Source organism: Triticum aestivum, chromosome 5D (genome assembly GCF_018294505.1).
Source record: "Triticum aestivum cultivar Chinese Spring chromosome 5D, IWGSC CS RefSeq v2.1, whole genome shotgun sequence".
NCBI classification, from domain to species: Eukaryota; Viridiplantae; Streptophyta; class Magnoliopsida; order Poales; family Poaceae; genus Triticum; species Triticum aestivum.
Window position 1 is genome coordinate 325,670,338 of NC_057808.1, and position 14,737 is coordinate 325,685,074.

A 14,737-nucleotide genomic window follows, 5' to 3' on the forward strand; every position below is an offset into this window, starting at 1 on the left:
CTTCAAAGACGTTTTGAACGTCATGGACCATATGAGATGTTCCAGGAGTTGAAGTTAATATTTCAAGCAAATACCCGAGTTGAGAGATATGAAGTCTCCAACAAGTTCTATAGCTAAAAGATGGAGGAGAATCGCTCAACTAGTGAGCATGTGCTCAGATTGTCTGGGTACTACAATCGCTTGAATCAAGTGGGAGTTAATCTTCCAGATAAAATAGTGATTGACAGAATTCTCTAGTCACCATCACCAAGTTAGTAGAACTTTGTGATGAACTATAGTATGCAAGGGATGACGAAAGTAATTCCCAAGCTCTTCGTGATGCTGAAATCGACGAAGGTAGAAATCAAGAAAAACATCAAGTGTTGATGGTTAACAAGACCACTAGTTTCAAGAAAAGGGCAAAGGGATAGAAGGGGAACTTCAAGTAGAACGGCAAGCAAGTTGCTGCTCAAGTGAAGAAGCCTAAGTCTGGTCCTAAGCCTGAGACTAAGTGCTTCTACTGCAAAGGAACTGGTCACTGGAGGCGGAACTGCCCCAAGTATTTGGTAGATAAGAAGGATGGCAAAGTGAACAAAGGTATATTGGATATACATGTTAGTGATGTGTACTTACTAGTGTTTATAGCAACCCCTCAGTATTTGATACTGGTTCAGTTGCTAAAGAGTAGTAACTCGAAAACGGGAGTAGCAGAATAAACAGAGACTAGTAAAAGGCGAGGTGACGATGTGTGTTGGAAGTAATTCCAAGATTGATATGATCATCATCGCACACTCCCTATACTTTCGGGATTAGTGTTGAAACTAAATAAGTGTTATTTGGTGTTTGCGTTGAGCATGAATATGATCATGTTTATTGCAATACGGTTATTCATTTAAGTTAGAGAACAATTGTTGTTCTGTTTACATGAATAAAAACCTGTTATGGTCATACACACCAACAAAAATGGTTTGTTGGATCTCAGTGATACACATATTCATAATATTGAAGCCAAAAGATGCAAAGTTAATAATGATAGTGCAACTTATTTGTGGCACTGTCGTTTAGGTCATATTGGTGTAAAGCGCATGAAGAAACTCCATACTGATGGGATTTTGGAATCACTTGATTATGAATCACTTGATGCTTGCGAACCGTGCCTCATGGGCAAGATGACTAAAACGCCGTTCTCCGGAACTATGGAGAGAGCAACAGATTTGTTGGAAATCATACATACAGATGTATGTGGTCCGATGAATATTGAGGCTCGCAGCAGGTATCATTATTTTCTGATCTTCACAGATGATTTGAGCAGATATAGGTATATCTACTTGATGAAACACAAGTCTGAAACATTTGAAAAGTTCAAAGAATTTCAGAGTGAAGTGGAGAATCATCGTAACAAGAAAATAAAAGTTTCTACGATATGATCGCAGAGGTAAAATATTTGAGTTACGAGTTTGGCCTTCAGTCAAAACAAAGTGAAATAGTTTCACTACTCACGCCACCTGGAACACCACAGCATAATGGTGTGTCCGAACGTCATAACCGTACTTTATTGGATATAGTGCAATCTATGATGTCTCTTACCAATTTACCACTATCGTTTTGGGGTTATGCATTAGAGACAGCTACATTCACGTTAAATAGGGCACCATCAAAATCCGTTGAGACGATGCCTTATGAACTGTGGTTTGGCAAGAAACCAAAGTTGTCGTTTCTTAAAGTTTGGGGTTGTGATGCTTATGTGAAAAAGTTTCATCCTGATAAGCTCAAACCCAAATCGGAGAAATGTATCTTCATAGGATACCCAAAGGAGACAGTTGGGTACACCTTCTATCACAGATCCGAAGGCAAGACATTCGTTGCTTAGTATGGATCCTTTCTAGAGAAGGAGTTTCTCTCGAAAGATGTGAGTGGGAGGAAAGTAGAACTTGATGAGGTAACTGTACCTGCTCCCTTATTGGAAAGTAGTTCATCACAGAAATCTGTTCCTGTGACTCCTACACCAATTAGTGAGGAAGTTAATGATGATGATCATGTAACTTCAGATCAAGTTACTACCAAACCTCGTAGGTAAAGCAGAGTAAGATCCGCACCAGAGTGGTACAGTAATCCTCTTCTGGAGGTTATGTTACTAGACCATGTCGAACCTACGAACTATGAGGAAGCGATGATGAGCCCAGATTCCGCAAAATGGCTTGAGGCCATGAAATCCGAGATGGGATCCATGTATGAGAACAAAAGTATGGACTTTGGTTGACTTGCCCGATGGTTGGCAAGCAATTGAGAATAAATGGATCTTCAAGAGGAAGACGGACGCTGATAGTAGTGTCACTATCTACAAAGCTAGAATTGTCGCAAAAAGGTTTTCGACAAGTTCAAGATGTTGACTACGATGAGAGTTTCTCACTCGTATCTATGCTTAAGTCTGTCCGAATCATGTTAGCAATTGCCGCATTTTATGAAATCTGGCAAAGGGATAAACAAAACTGCATTCCTTAATTGATTTATTAAAGAAGAGTTGTATATGATGCAACCAGAAGGTTTTGTCAATCCTAAAGGTGCTAACAAAATATGCAAGCTCCAGTGATCCATCAATGGACTGGTGCAAGCATCTCGGAGTTGGAATATACGCTTTGATAAATTGATCAAAGAATATAGTGTTATACAGACTTGCGGTGAAGCCTGTATTTACAAGAAAGTGAGTGGGAGCACTACAGCATTTCTGATAAGTATATGTGAAGGATATATTGTTGATCAGAAATAATGTAGAATTATTCTGCAAAGCATAAAGGAGTGTTTGAAAGAAGTTTTTCAAAGATAGACCTCGGTGAAGCTGCTTACATATTGAGCATCAAGATCTATAGAGATAGATCAAAACGCTTGATAAGTTTTTTCAATGAGTACATACCTTAACAAGATTTTGAAGTAGTTCAAAATAGAACAGTCAAAGAAAGAGTTCTTGCCTGTGTTACAAGGTGTGAAATTGAGTAAGACTCAAAGCCCGACCACGGCAGAAGATAGAAAGAGAATGAAAGTCATTCCCTATGCCTTGGCCATAGGTTCTATAAAGTATGCCATGCTGTGTACCAGATCTATTGTATACCCTACACTGATTTTGGCAAGGGAGTACAATAGTGATCTAGGAGTAGATCACTGGACAGCGGTCAAAATTATCCTTAGTGGAATAAGGATATGTTTCTCGATTATGGAAGTGACAAAAGGTTCGTCGTAAAGGGTTACGTCGATGCAAGTTTCGACACTAATCTAGATGACTCTAAGTCTCGGTCTAGATACATATTGAAAGTGGGAGAAATTAGCTAGAGTAGCTCCGTGCAGAGCATTGTAGACATAGAAATTTGCAAAATACTTACGGATCTGGATGTGACAGACCCGTTGACTAAAATTATCTCACAATCAAAACATGATCACACCTTAGTACTCTTTGGGTGTTAATCACATAGCGATGTGAACTAGATTATTGACTCTAGTAAACCCTTTGAGTGTTGGTCACATAGAGATGTGAACTATGGGTGTTAATCACATGGTGATGTGAATTATTGATGTTAAATCACATGGCGATGTGAACTAGATTATTGACTCTAGTGCAAGTGGGAGACTGAAGGAAATATGCCCTAGAGGCAATAATAAAGTATTATATATTTCCTTATATCATGATAAATGTTTATTATTCATGCTAGAATTGTATTAACCGGAAAAATAATACATGTGTGAATACATAGACAAACAGAGTGTCACTAGTATGCCTCTACTTGACTAGCTCGTTAATCAAAGATGGTTATGTTTCCTAGCCATAGACATGAGTTGTCATTTGATTAACGGGATCACCTCATCAGGAGAATGACGTGATTGACATGACCCATTACGTTAGCTTAGCACCCGATCGTTTAGTATGTTGCTATTGCTTTCTTCATGACTTATACATGTTCCTATGACTATGAGATTATGCAACTCCCGTTTACCGGAGGAACACTTTGTGTGCTACCAAACGTCACAACGTAACTGGGTGATTATAAAGGTGCTCTACAGGTGTCTCCAAAGGTACTTGTTGGGTTGGCGTATTTCGAGATTAGGATTTGTCACTCCGATTGTCGGAGAGGTATCTCTGGGCCCACTCGGTAATGCACATCACTATAAGCCTTGCAAGCATTGTGACTAATGAGTTAGTTACGGGATGATGTATTACAGAACGAGTAAAGAGACTTGCCGGTAACGAGATTGAACTAGGTATCGAGATACCGACGATCGAATCTCGGGCAAGTAACATACCGATGACAAAGGGAACAACGTATGTTGTTATGCGGTCTGACCGATAAAGATCTTCGTAGAATATGTGGGAGCCAATATGGGCATCCAGGTCCCGCTATTGGTTATTGACCGGAGAGGTGTCTCGGTCATGTCTACATAGTTCTCGAACCCGAAGGGTCCGCACGCTTAACGTTACGATGACAATTTTATTGAGTTTTGATGTACCGAAGGAGTTCGGAGTCCCGGATGAGATCGGGGACATGACGAGGAGTCTCGAAATGGCCGAGACGTAAAGATCGATATATTGGACGACTATATTCGGACTTCGGAAAGGTTCCGAGTGATTCGGGTATTTTTCGGAGTACCGGAGAGTTACGGGAATTCGTATTGGGCCTTAATGGGCCATACGGGAAAGGAGAGATAGACCCCAAAGGTTGGCCGCACCCCTCCCCATGGGCTAGTCCGAATTGTACTAGGGAGGGGGGGCGCCCCCTTCCTTCTTTCTCCTTCCCCGTTCCCTTCTCCTACTCCCACAAGGAAAGGAGGAGTCCTACTCCCGGTGGGAGTAGGACTCCCCCCTTTGGCGTGCCTCTCCATTGGCCGGCTGCCTCCTCCTTGCTCCTTTATATACGGGGGCAGGGGGCACCCCATAGACACAACAATTGATCCTTGAGATCTCTTAGCCGTGTACGGTGCCCCCCCTCCACCAAATTACACCTCGATAATACCGTTGCGGAGCTTAGGCGAAGCCCTGCGTCGGTGGAACATCATCATCGTCACCACGCCGTCGTGCTGACGAAACTCTCCCTCAACACTCGGCTGGATCGGAGTTCGAGGGACGTCATCGAGCTGAACGTGTGTAGAACTTCGGAGGTGCCGTGCGTTCGGTACTTGATCGGTCGGATCGTGAAGACGTTCGACTACATCAACCGCGTTGTGATAACGCTTCCGCTGTCGGTCTACGAGGGTACGTGGACAACACTCTCCCCTCTCGTTGCTATGCATCACCATTATCTTGCGTGTGCGTAGGAAATTTTTTGAAATTACTACGTTCCCCAACAAATATATGATGGAAAATAGACCCGGGGGCCATAGGTTTCACTAGAGGCTTCTCTCTTGAAGAAAGCATACGGTGGGTAGACAAATTAATGTTGAGCAATTGATAGAAAAGCACAAAGTTATGATGATATCTAAGGCAATCACTACTGCAGGATGGTCCAAACGCGACACTACGATCAGAGACCCTTCGACGAAACTGTGTGCGATGCCATAATCACAAACGTTGGTGTAAAAAACCGTCAAAAAAGGTGCAAAACGTTTGCAATGACAGATGCATCAAACACGGTTCAGAATTTAGTTGCGGTGCGATGCAGGGCATACGGTTCAGCTCAATTAACTATTTGGGATGAGGAGGCACAAAAGAAATGGGCAGCCAGATGAAGGCGTGTGTGATATATAGCATACGGTTCACTTGGATGAACTGTGTGTGATTAGGCAACACAATGGAAACGGTTCAACTGAACAAGATGTGTGTGATACGCGGCAAACAGGTCCGTAATCTGAAATGTGTGCGAAGACCAATAATAACTCAGACGAATGCTGCTAATAAGCCGTGTGAATTGCTCTGTCTACAGTAGAATAACATGTATATATATAACTGAAATAAACATCCAATTACATAAGTGACTATACAGATCATTCGCACACACCTCAATAAACAATTGCATGCATTCTAAAGTAGGAGAAATGATCATCTAGTCATCTACTTCTTGTGATGCTCCCGCCACTGCTATGTGGCTCGATCCCTCGTCTTTGTCAGGAAGAAGACAGATCCTCATGTCAACGATCCGCATGTACATCTCGTAGCTTGTGTACGCATCCATGGACGCGTACTTGACATGTTGTTCATCCAGTCTCTTATGCCACACACTGTGCCAGGCGTTCTTGTCCTTATTGCTCCTTCATCTTCGCGTAGTAGGGGTCGATGATGGCCGAGGCGAGGTCAACCAGGGAGTTCTGTTTGTTTTTGTCGCTGCCCCAGACCTTGTAGTGGTGCTGGATGTTGACAAGATTCGGGCATTTCAAGTTTGAAACCTTGAGCGCCTTTAGATCGTTGGTGGTGTCCACCGTAGCGAAACTGTAGTCGGAGCTGTTGATAAACCTGGAGAAACGCTCGCAAGGCCTTGTGGCAAGGTGGATCTGGTAGACAAGGACATCATGTCGCACGCACAACTAGGCAACGGCAACCTTCTGATCGTGCCCGGCACGACCGATGGTGTACTCGAGGTCGAAGCCGACCACTCGATACTTGTCCTCGGCAAGGAACTGCTCCATAGTTTGGATGGAGCTCTCCACCGAGACCGGATCGTTCGTGTACACCACTAAGAGGGCCTTCCCCCTCACGTGGGTGTCCACTATGTGATGCGTGGTGAACTGCCCGCCATTGTCGTCGTCGGCCGCTGGGAGCGCCATTGGAGCCACGGGGAGCGCCATTGGAACCGCTGGATGTCCTCTCTATATGTGTCCTCGTGGGTGTGCTTATTGTGTCGTGTGAGATGAGAGATGAAGGTAAATGGCCGCAGAAATAAAAGGGGGCCGGGCGGCATGGATTGTCGGCGCGTTCGCATGGCAGTTTTTGCAGCGGGTAACTGCATCGTCGCGCCGCGCCCGGCGCAACCGCTTGCACACGAACGTGCGTGATCGTGCGCCGGCCCCAAACACTGGCAGCGCGCGTGGAGAGACGAGGGCAGAGCACCCGGAGGAACGCGAGAGCAGAGCGTGCGTGGCTTGACGCGAGCAAAGTGCACCGCGGCGGCCCGAACCGCAAGCAACCACACGCATAGAGCAGTTGAACATGCAGGAAATGGTCGCCTACAAGTCGGCCGACAGTTGCGTCGCTGCGTAGAGAGCGGCCGTGTGGTACCACCTCCGTCTAGTCTATATTCTCCTTTATATTCCGTGCCATACTTTGCCCTCAAATTTCACCAACAAAATGTTAATGCATGTTTTAAAAATTATATAATTGGAAACTATGTTCAAATACAAATCCAACTATATAATCTTTGGCGACATTCATTCATATTTTATTAGTTAAATCATACTTATAAACCAGGACGGTGGTATAGTAGGTAATTAAATCACAAACTTTTTCTTATTAACCGTATGTGTACGTGGCCTTTCTTCCTCCTCTCGCACGTCTTGTCACCCCGCTGCCGCAGACGGCTTACAGCGCAAGCTTGCGCAGCGCACAGGGGCGTTCTTTTTGCCAAACGGTGGCACCAATGAATCATCGGTGAGCCCGTTCCCGTGCAAGCTTCCCGCCCGACTCTGTGAAATCCCCCAAAATCCCAATGCTTATCGGCCTGCTATAAAAACCCTCACGGCCGGCGAGTCCTGCGTCGCATTTTCCCCTCCATCCCTGTAGCTTATCTCGTCTGCTTCTCCCACAATCGCCAATGGCACCGGCCCGTCATCGTCGCTCAGACACTCTGCTGTCATCAGAGGACAGCTCCAGCTGGGAGGCTACACCGCGGCGGCGGCGCAGTCCCCGGCGTAGTGTAGTGCATGTTGCGTCCCTGTTGGGTGTGCGCGGTGATGAGGACATAGACCTGGGGTAGGGTAATAGGCCTGACCTATGCGTCCTACCCAAGGTCACTGTCTTAGAAACAAAGAAGTTCAAGAGGCAATAGGGAGGGCCCAACAACGGTGACGAGTGCAATCCACTCGACCTACCATTCACTCGGAGACCCCTCCTTCTTTAGGTCACTCGACCACTCAAGCATTCGACCGTGCAAGAAACCACTCGACATACCGAAGATCTAAAGTCGCTCAGCACAGCAATGGTCGGATGTTTATTCATAGACTTAATGATCATTTATAGCACTTTATTACGGATGTTACCTGTAACGCTCCTTCTTTATGTACATTGAACCCTTGGTAACGGGAGATGGCCGGGGTCCTGGCGCACTCTATATAAGCCACCCCCCTCCTCTGAGACAAGGGTTCGCACCCCTGTAAACACACACATACATAATCCAGTCGACCGCCTCCGGGCTTCGAGACGTAGGGCTGTTACTTCTTCCGAGAAGGGCCTGAACTCGTAAAACTCGTGTGTACAACTTCGCCATAGCTAGGATCTTGCCTCTCCATACTTACCCCCCTATTCTACTGTCAGTCTCAGTACCACGAAAGTTGGCGCCGACTGTGGGGCGGGTGTCTTAGCGACTTGTTGGAGAAGTTGCAATTTTTCCAGTTCCCATCATCATGGTTTCCAGCGGTGGATTGACTGAGGGCCGAGAGATCCGTCTCGGCGCGCTCGTCTTCATCGCCGACGACTCCGCCTAGCTCCAAGAGGCTCCACTCGACGGCAAGGCGCTTCCCATCCGCGGTGTGACGCACTTTCGCGTGTGCGTCCGCGGCGTCCTTCTTCGGCAGCCGTCGACTCAGTATCGGTCGGCTCCTGTGGCGTCCTCACTCCTTGCTGTTCGCCGGCGCAAGCGTTCCGGTCGGTCGCGGCTTTAGCGGTGGGTGAGGCACGCGGTGGCCCGCCAGTTGGCCACCCCACAAGTTGCGGCAATCGAGCCCGACGAAACTCTCTACGGCCTGTTTGACCTGTTGACTGGCTCCGTCGAGACCGCATCCGAGTGCGACAGCAGTGACCCCATGGCGGAAGTCTTGATGGTCAATGGACCATGCAGTCCTCCTGGCTTCCTCCGCGACGACGGTGGCGATGGTGGTGGCAATCCGTCGCGTGTTCACGAAGAGTACCGCCCCGAGCCTCTTCTTCATAGCAGAGGGAAGAGCTTCGCCACCGTAACATGGATGCACTTCACACTCCTATCATGGAGAAACCTCCGAGGCCCGGGCCTTGGAGGATGCGTGCCAGGCCAACTTCGCAGAGCGCACTCGACTGGAGAACCTCCAGCACGCACTCGACGAGCGTGCTCGGCAGCGGATCCCTGAGTCCAGTCGACGACAACTTTTTCCGCCTCCAACCCAGGTATACCGAACTCCGATCCAGAATCTCACAGCTGCAGCCTGAATAGCAGAGTCGATTCAGCCTTCCCAGTCGGAAGCTGGCAGAGGTTTGATGCAGATCCGGGCTTTACTCTGGGCAGCAGGAGAGCAGAACTCAGCAGTATCTCAGTCGTGGAATAGGATTCATAGCGGATCTGTGATGGCAGACACAGTTCAGTCGGCTCACAGCCCAAGATCGCCCCCGAGGCGTGAGGGACGTGGAGACATGCGAGATCAGTACATAAATCGTGGGCAGTATGATCACCGACTCGACCATGATGATCGTCGTCGAGTGCCCACTCCTCCCTCGAGGAGTGGGTCATACGTGCCTCGACAGCACGATGACAGACGCCCTCACAGTGATAGGCGAAGAATTCCAGTCGACCCCCGAGAGCCGGGCTTTGATGCGAGATCTATTCTCGTTCAGGGCCTGGTTGACAGGAACAGAGCCCACAGAGAAGGTCATGACAGAGATTATCCGACTGGCAGCAGAGTGCATGTCTCGGGTCCAGAGTGTTTCAGCAGAGCCATCAGGGCTGCGGTGATTCCTCCCAACTTCAGGTTGGCGACTGGAGTCAGCAAGTTCACTGCTGAGTCCAAGCCTGACACTTGGCTTGAGGACTACCGAGTGGCTGTTCAGATTGGCGGCGGCAATGATGAGGTGGCCATGAAGCACCTTCCTCTGATGTGGGGCGACAATAATCGTGGCAGCAAGGCCGAGCCAGCTGCTCCTGGTGAAGCCTTAGCCGTGACTCAAGGAAAGTTCAAGGGGAAGCCCAAAGGGCCGTGGAACCCCAAGAAAGTGAAAGATCAAGATGGAAATGATGTGTTGGATTTACCATGCCACATTCACACCAAAAAAGATGAAGAGGGAAATTTCATTTACCCTAAACACACCACTCGACAGTGTCGGCTCCTGATCCAGCAGTTCCGAGAGAAACAGCCCAAGGAGAAGGAAAAGGAGTCGGACAAGGGTGAGGATAAAGAAGAAGATGATGATGGTTTCCCCAACGTCAATTCCACTCTGATGATTTTTGCTGATGTTGAGAGCAAAAGTCGACTGAAAGTCATTAACAGAGAAGTGAACATGGTCGCTCCGGCGACACCCAGTTATTTGAAGTGGTCTCAGACTGCCATTACATTCGACCAGTCTGATCACCCAGCGTGCATAGCCACCCCTGGGAGGCAAGCGTTGGTGGTCGACCCGGTTGTTGAAGGCACTCGGCTGACTAAGGTGCTGATGGATGGTGGCAGTGGCCTGAATATCCTTTATGCTGAAAGCTTGAAAGGGATGGGCATTCCGATGTCCAAACTTAGTGAAAGCAATATGAGTTTCCATGGGGTTATACCTGGCAAGAAGGCTGAATCACTCGGCCAGATCGCCCTCGATGTGGTTTTCGGTGATTCCAAGAATTACCGCAAAGAAAAGTTGACATTTGAAGTAGTGGATTTCCAGAGTGCATATCATGCTATTCTGGGTAGGCCTGCTTATGCACGTTTTATGGCTCGACCATGTTACGTGTACCTCAAATTGAAGATGCCTGGTCCCAGAGGAATGATCACTATCACTGGCAATCGGCAGAAGGCAGAAGAGTGCTTCCAGAAGGGCTCAAAGATCGCCGATGCACAAATGGCGGTAGTAGAATTGCAAGAGTATCAGAAAAGTGCAGATCCGAGTGATTTGCTGCGAGCCAAGAAGCCTGCCACAGACTCTGCATTTCAGTCATCCGCCGAAACGAAGCCGATTCATATTCACCCGACCGATTCCAATGCTGCTCCGACTCACATCTCAACAACACTCGACAGCAAATAGGAAGAAGCGCTCATCCAGTTCCTCCGTGAGAACTGGGACATCTTTGCATGGAAACCTTCTGACATGCCGGGTGTTCCCAGGGGGCTGGCTGAGCACCGTTTATGAGTCGACCCAAAAGTGAAACCAGTCAAGGAACATCTTCGATGGTCCGCCGTACAGAAGAGAAAAGCAATTGGTGAAGAAGTGGCTCGGCTCCTGGCAGCTGAGTTCATCCGAGAGATTTACCACTCCGAGTGGCTCGCCAATGTTGTCATGGTCCCCAAGAAGGACGACTCACTTCGCATGTGTATTGACTTCAAGCATATCAATCGGGCCTGTCCGAAAGATCATTTTCCTCTCCCCCGCATCGACCAAATAGTCGACTCGACTATGGGGTGTGAGCGCTTGTCCTTTTTGGACGCCTATTCCGGGTATCATCAGATCTGACTGTATGGACCCGATGAGATAAAAACAGCTTTCATCACTCGATTCGGGTGCTTCTGTTATGTCACCATGCCATTCGGCCTCAAGAACGCCGGAGCCACATTCATGAGAATGATTCAGAAGTGTTTGCTCAATCAAATCAGTCGGAATGTGGAAGCTTATATGGATGATATTGTGGTCAAGTCGCGTAAAGGTTCCGACCTGCTAGCTGACCTTGCCGAAACCTTTGCCAACCTCAGAAGGTATGATATCAAGCTTAATCCATCAAAGTACACATTCGGAGTTCCTGGCGGAAAATTACTCGGTTTCCTCGTTTCCGAACGAGGAATCGACGCTAACCCAGAGAAAGTTGGTTCTATACCCCGGATGAAACGCCCTGTGCGTGTGCACGATGTCCAGAAGCTTACTGGTTGTTTGGCCGCCTTGAGTCGATTCATTTCTCGCCTCGGTGAAAAGGCATTGCCTCTTTACTGACTAATGAAGAAGTCTGATAAGTTCGAGTGGACTCCTGAAGCTGATGCAGCGTTTGTAGAGCTCAAAGCCCTGCTTTCCACCCAGCCGGTGCTCGCTGCCCCAATCAGCAAAGAGCCTTTACTGCTTTATATTGCAGCCACTTGACAAGTTGTTAGTACAGTACTCACGGTCGAGCGGGAAGAAGAAGGAAAAAACTATAAAGTTCAGCGCCCAGTGTACTATGTTTCTGAAGTCCTGACTCCATCCAAACAAAGATATCCGCATTATCAGAAGCTTTTCTATGGGATTTACATGACCACGAAGAAGATTGCACACTATTTCTCTGATCACTCCATTACAGTCGTCAGTGACGCACCATTATCAGAGATTCTGAACAACAGAGATGCAACTGGTCGAGTGGCAAAATGGGCGATTGAACTCCTTCCCTTGGATATCAAGTTTGAAGCAAAGAAAGCTATGAAGTCCCAAGCAATAGCAGATTTCCTCGCTGAGTGGACCGAACAGCAACTACCGACTCAAGTTCACTCGGAGCATTGGACCATGTTCTTTGACGGTCCAAGATGTTGAATGGTTCCGGTGCTGGGGTGGTATTGGTATCCCCCGAGGAGACACGCTCGGATATGTCCTCTAGATTCACTTTGATTCCTCCAACAACGAAGCTGAATATGAAGCACTTTTGTATGGGTTGCGCATGGCCATTTCACTCGACGTCCGTCGCCTCATGGTCTACGGCGACTCGGATTTGGTAGTTAATCAAGTGATGAAGGAGTGGGACGTTAGAAGCCCAGCTATGACGGGTTACTGTAATGCAGTGAGAAAGTTGGAAAAGAAGTTTGAAGGGTTAGAGCTCCATCATATACCCCGACTGAAAAATCAAGCAGCTGATGATTTGGCAAAGATAGGTTCCAAGCGGGAGGCCATTCCCAGTAACGTGTTTTTGGTACACATTCATACACCTTCAGTTCAAGAAGATCCTTTCACTGAAGAGCCCCCGCAGCCTAAGAGTGCCACAAATCCGACTGAAGTCGAAGTTCCAGCCGTGGTCGATTTGATCATGGAAGTTTTAGTCATCACTCCCGACTGGACAGTGCCATACATTGCGTACATCCTTAGGAGGGAACTCCCAGAGGATGAAGAGGAGGCTCGACAGATCGTCCATCCATCCAAATCCTTTACTGTGATAAGAGGGCAGTTGTTCAGAGAAAGTGTAACTAGAGTCAGCCAGAAATGCATAACACCAAAAGAAGGTCGAGTGATCCTCAACGACATCCACTCGGGGACCTGTGGCCACCATGCGTCCTCTCGGACCATTGTGGCCAAAGCATACTGAGCGGGATTTTATTGGCCACGAGCAAATGAAATGGCGAAAGATATAGTCGACAAATGTGAAGGCTGCCAGTTTACTCTAACATGTCCCACAAGCCTGCATCAGCCCTGAAGACCATTCCACTCGTCTGGCCCTTTGCTGTTTGGGGATTAGATATGGTTGGACCCCTGAGGACTGGTAGGAGCGGCTTCACTCATGTGCTTGTAGCAGTCGACAAGTTTACCAAATGGATTGAAGCCAAGCCTATCAAGAATCTTGAAGCCAGTACTGCCGTCAGCTTCATCAGAGAGTTGACATTCAGATATGGGGTTCCGAACAGCACCATCACTGACAACGGGTCGAACTTCGATTCTGATGAGTTCAGAGCCTTCTGTGCTTCCCAAGGCACTTGAGTCGACTATGCTTCAGTCGCCCACCCCCAGTCGAATGGACAAGCGGAAAGAGCAAATGGCTTGATTCTCAAAGGACTGAAACCCCGATTGATGCGTGATCTCAAGCATGCAGCAGGCGCCTGGGTCGATGAACTTCCATCAGTTCTTTGGGGATTGAGGACAACTCCCAATCGGTCGACTGGCCGAACTCCATTCTTCTTGGTCTATGGAGCTGGAGCTGTTCTACCGAGTGACTTGCTTCACAATGCACCCCGAGTCGAGCATTTCTCTGAAGATGAAGCAGAACAGGCCCGGCAAGACGCAGTTGATCTCCTAGAAGAGGAAAGAGAGATGGCCTTGATCCGGTCGACCATTTATCAGCAAGACTTGCGTCGATTCCACGCCAGAAACATGAGGGGTCGAGCATTTCAAGAGGGAGACTTGGTTCTTCGAGTGGATCAGCAGAAACCACACAAGCTCGCCCCTGCTTGGGAAGGTCCCTTCATCGTCACCAGAGTGCCCCACAATTGGGCATACCATCTTTACAATGTCGAACATCAGAAAGACAAGCCACGGTCTTGGAATGCGGAGCTGCTCCGCCCCTTTTATACTTAAGCACTCATTCTGTTGAGTTGTAATAAGAAATACCTTTGTAGTTTGCTTATTAGAGACAAGAGTTTTACAGTCTTCTAAAAATGATTGTCGCTGCTTATACTTGTGTCTAAAATCCCCTAGTGGGTGACTTAGCCGCGAATCCATTTCGCCTAAGTTTATTAAATCCTATTGAGTGGTGAGCAAGCCTCTCACTCGGGGGCTTAGCCGCGAATCCGTTTCGCCTAAGTTTAAAAAATCCTACCGAGTGGTGAGCAAGCCTCTCACTCGGGGGCTTAGCTGCAGTCCAGTACTCGCCTAAGTTTGAAAAATCCTACCGAATGGTGACCAACCCTCCCACTCGGGGGCTTAGCTGCAATCCAGTACTCGCCTAAGTTTAAAAATCCTACCGAGTGGTGAGCAAGCCTCTCACTCGGGGGCTTAGCTGCGGTCCAGTACTCGCCTAAGTTTGAA